This window comes from Halyomorpha halys, unplaced genomic scaffold, assembly GCF_000696795.3.
Source record: "Halyomorpha halys isolate HHAL.00 unplaced genomic scaffold, Hhal_1.1 Scaffold26.1, whole genome shotgun sequence".
In the NCBI taxonomy this organism is placed as follows: domain Eukaryota; kingdom Metazoa; phylum Arthropoda; class Insecta; order Hemiptera; family Pentatomidae; genus Halyomorpha; species Halyomorpha halys.
This window is the reverse complement of record NW_027115055.1, coordinates 642,168-647,248: the sequence shown is the minus strand read 5'-3', so window position 1 is coordinate 647,248 and position 5,081 is coordinate 642,168. Positions and strand designations below refer to the sequence as shown.

General features: G+C 30.0%; 1 protein-coding gene across 1 annotated transcript in view; it reads left to right on the top strand.

The window, feature by feature from the left end:
* The first annotated feature begins 481 nt into the window (after positions 1 to 481).
* The window catches only part of LOC106683293 (putative uncharacterized protein DDB_G0285119), a 114,144-nt gene continuing 109,544 nt past the window's right edge, over positions 482 to 5,081 (top strand). Inside the window, exon 1 of the mRNA XM_014424676.3 lies at positions 482 to 550. The gene's annotated coding sequence lies outside the window, so the exon portion shown is untranslated. The remainder of the gene's footprint in view (positions 551 to 5,081) is intronic.

Below are 5,081 nucleotides of genomic sequence, written 5' to 3'. Positions count from 1 at the left end.
TCTCGCCTTGAGTTTCTCATCAATTTTGTTTTTTCTAATCACCATAAACTCTAAATATTGAAATATGTTAATTTATTCAAATATATTTCTTACTTAATCTATATTACTTTGGTTTTCAGCCGAAAAATTATTTTGTAAACCTTTTACGTAACAATACTGTTTATAATTATATTAATTCGGTTCTAATTAAATCCGAAGTAGGATGCTTCATTAGATTGAGCTTACGTTAGTTTACTGGGACGGGCACATGATCGATGGGAACAAAAGAGGATGGTGCGAGGGAGGTGGACTAGGTTCCCATATGACCCTCTTCTATGAGCGAAGATCCCAAGAGAAAGTGGGATGATGCAAGAGGTCCTCACTTACATCACAATGGCTTCTCCTCCTTAACCTTTCCGTCAGTAACTTCACTCCGGTTTCCTTACGGTTAACACACATCTTTTCCACACCCGTTCCGTTTTTGTTTTTGTTTTTTCAGGATCCCTCCGTGTAATTCACCTGCCTTCACACTGCCAATTGGCTCACGCCGGCTGTTTCATCAGGTGATTGAGTAAGTACCCCCCATCCAATTCATTGTTCCGTGCGAGATTGCGTTCAGGCCTTGACCTTCCATGGCTTTGCTAGTAGTTAAACAATGTGCTATTAAACAGATTTCATTCATGGTGCAGATAAATAACTCTCCGCCATTTGTGCTAAATAGCATAGTTATTAAAAACGTTGTTAAATATCGTATAGTGAAGTTACGCCTTACTTCGACTATTACAGATTATTACCTAATTATTACCTTTTTAAATTAAAAAAAAAATATTATATAGCTAAGAAGTGAAACCGATTAGGGATTTAATTAAATTGATTTTGTTTGTGTGTACCTTTTCCCGTTTTTCTGTTATGTTTTTTGTCTGACAACTGTTTTTCAAAATTAAAAAAATACTATCTTCTGTTATCAATTTACAGAAAATTTCATTTTGAAAAAGTTTTCGCTATAGTTTTAAAAAATAAGAAAAACAAACAAAATGGTGGCCGAAAAACTTAAAGGCCTAACATTTAACTCTAAAACATTTGAGCTATATCTGCTCCAAGATAAAAATCATTCTTATCTTCCATCATATCGTATCGTATTTAGTTTTTACACTATTACTGTAATTCAATCATTAAATGTTTTATTTATATTGTATATTCACTTAATTCTCGTTATAACTTATTTCACGATAAATAAGTTTACGTTATAGATTATTTTATAGCATCTGTAATTTCGTACATTATTTCTCCAACGAAATAATCTTTTAAGTCTTAGATCATTAAATTCCAAGATATCATTTTTGCTTAGTTATGTCGAAGCACTAAATTGACGTTTTAATATGTTGTAATACGACTGTTATTTAAATTAAACTTAGGATTAATTAATTATTAAAGCATCAAGGATTGTGGTAGCTCAATGAGTAGGTACTATTATTATATACCGGGCCCAGATTCGATTCCGGAGTGGGGAGATAAATTGATATATTATTAATACAGTATATTCAGGTCTATAAAATAGGCACTTCAAATGGGGAAAATACCTAATAGTTGAGCCCACTATATCACGAAATCACAATAGTTTCCCTTAGTAAATATTTTAAACACAGATAAGTAACAGTGCAAACTGATAAATATTGGTAAATTAAATGTTAATGGGTAAATTAATGTTCTCATTGACTTAACAATAAAGTTTATTCAAAAGGTCTCAACAATGTTTTATTTACATGTCACATAGTCATAGTCACATCACATGTCCAAGGCTTCGGCCAATACGGCCATCATTATCCATTAAATCGTTATTAATTATTAATAATATCAAAACATTATTAATTATAAGTTGCATACCTTAATTTTGTTTCAAAGCCTGAATATTAATTTATAAAACTATTTAATTTTCATGTCAAAGCACCAAATTGACTTTGCAAATGGCGAGAAAACCTGATAGTTTAGCACAATCGAGACCAAATCACTTCCTAACACAACAGTTGGTCTAGATAAAGTACTTCTTTAGCAAATAACAAACCCAGGAAGGGTAATATATGATTTGTAGTGGTACAGGTCCGTTAAGTATCAACTGCCTAGTGAATTGAGCCTTCAACTGATTGGCCAACTCCAATTTCAACTGATTTCAGAAAACTACTTTTAATAACATATTAGAAGAAGATAGTTGACCGTACGAAGTAGATTGTAAGAAAATAGTCCTGTTGTTAGCTGTTAATAAAGGTAAAAAAATAGTAGAAAAAAATGTATTGTTAATCAACGTTTCACCCCACTTTGCAGGGCTGTCTTGATTAAAACATGATTGACAACTGAGTTTTGGTCAGTTATATAATATAATAGCGTGTACCTGAAATATTTCAATACCTATCTTTCGAGCCGTGCGTAGTTCAGATGGTTGAGGTGCAAGTTTTAGCAACCTGAGAACTGCGAGCGGCGCTGGTTCGAATCCGGCTGGGAGTTGGGCTTTTTCATGTCGTAGCAGTCCCACAAAATGAAAAACCCGACTCCCAACCATGGTTAGAATAGGTTGGTCACCTCTAGATAACCTCCCCTTCCGTTTGTCAGAAATGACTGTGAATTTAGTTTCTTTTAGTTTTAATTAAAAAAAAAAAAAAAAGCCTATCTTCATATGGACCCACAATACCACAAAATCACGATAGTTTTTCTAAGTAAATACTTCAAATACAGATAAGTAACAGTAAAAACTGACAAATATTGGAAAACTATAATTAATGTTCTCATCGACTAAATAATCTTAATAACAAAGATTATTCAATAAGTCTTAACAATTCTTTATTAGTCATATCACCTGTTCAAGGATCCGGCCAATACGGCGATCATCTACTAAAATCAAAATCGATTAAAATAACAACTTATTATTAACAATATCAAAAACATTATTAATAATAATTTGTATACCTTAATTTTATTTTCACAGCCTTAAAATTAAATTATAAAACTTTGCATGCTATTATGTCCAAGTCAAAAAAACAAAATCAATAGAAGAAACCATATTTCTTTACTGATTAATTTGCACTATTCTATGTTTAATTTACCTGTATTTGTAACTGTTACCTTTTGTAACCTGTATTATTTCAAATGATGAAGATGGTCAGGGTACGGTTAAAAGAAATAAAAATAGTTAGCAACTATTTGGCGACGTTTCGCCCCACATTGTAGAACTTCATCATGGCTATTCAAGTTGTGAGCTTTCGAAACTTTAACAGCCTTTAACGAACTTTAACAAAACGTGGTAAAATAAATAGTTGTTAACTATTTTTGTTTTTTTGACCACACCCCTGACTATCTTCTTCCTAATTTATAATTAATAATGGTTTTCATACTGTTAAATAATAAGTTATATCAATCAATCAGTTATATTAAAATCTGATATTTTAATATATTGGCCGAAACGCTGGACATTTAAATATGACTAATAATGAAGTGTTGATACTTGTGGACAGCCTTTCTAATTAATAATAAAACAACAATTTTCGAACAAAAAAATATAATAGATATACATTAGTAATATTCGTTTTTCAAATTTTTTTTTAATTGATACGTACTTATAAACGATCTTAAACACCAACATTCCGTTCATTTTCAGAGTAGTTTGTTACCTTATAATTGAAAACCAAGAAGATACTTGGTAAAAAAACAAGTAAAAAAAATTTTTTTTCTTATTTAATTTATTATAATTATTAAAATTATTTTCTATAATGAAGCCATAAAGGAAAATATTTTAAGAACAGCTAAATGAGTATTTATGTAATTTTGAAATGAAACTACGGATCCAATGATAAAAGCTTTAGTAGACTGATTATTTTTAATTTTAATATGCAGCTGATAAGAACACTAAATAAATAATATTAAACCATAAATACATACAAATTCATCAATTCTTTAGTTGACTAGCATCATGGATATCACTGATCTTATTTTTCTAACTTTCAATATTCTAACTTTCAATATTGAATCAATATCGAGTTGGAAAATATACTTTACACAAATATCAAACGTTGAGTTTTTTTTTATAATCGATGTTTATAAATCTAATTTATATTTAATCGAGGTCAGTTAAATAATTAAGCATAATTTGGTAAAATTAAAAAAGAAATGATATTTTCAAATTTTAAAACTAGGCAACGCTTTTGCGTTGGTAAGTAATAATTGAGAATAAACCTAGTGTCTCTTTTCTACATCCATTCTATTTATAATTACTTTTTTAAAATATCTATTTTTAAGCTATATGATAATCCTAATTCTTTTCCTATCTCTTCATTTTGCGAGATGTTTTACGCTGTTAATTTTAAATGAAACTTCGTCAAAAATCCAGATCGGAATACTTTCAATTTGATATAAAACAATTGTTCAATTTTTGAACGTTTACTCAGCACAATTCCCTCCATGAATATTTATATCAGTAAACCAGAAATGGTTCATCTAAATGACACACGAAAAAAAAAATGTAAATAAATGATAGGTAATGATAAAGTACAACATAGTACAATTGTAACTTATTCGTTTCATATAATATTACATTTATCATTAAAAAAAAAAAAATAAATAAAAATGTTTTTGTATAGACGATTATTGATTGTAAACGGAAAAGGTAGAAAAAAAAATATTGAATAGTTGACCGTATGAAGTAGATTGGAGGAAGATAATCCGGATGGCGGTCAATAAAGGTATCAAAAAAGTAGAAAAAAACTATTTATTGCTAACGAACGTTTCGCCCCACTTTGCAGGGCTTCGTCATGGCTGATAAGAACATTGGTACAGAACACCATTCTTATCAGCCCTGCAATGTGGGGCGAAACGTTACTTAACAATAAATAGTTTTTTGTTACTAATTTGGACCTTTATCGACCGCCACCTGGACTATCTTTCTCCAAAAAAATAATAATAGTTGTTATATCATGTAAATATATGTAAGTTATATATATATATATATATAAGTTACGGTATGAGTCAGCTGTTATTTCGATGTCAGCTGACTGAGGGGATCAGCTGATCGAACGTATATCAGAGATGTAATAAAGCCAGTATGTTACAGAAGTTCA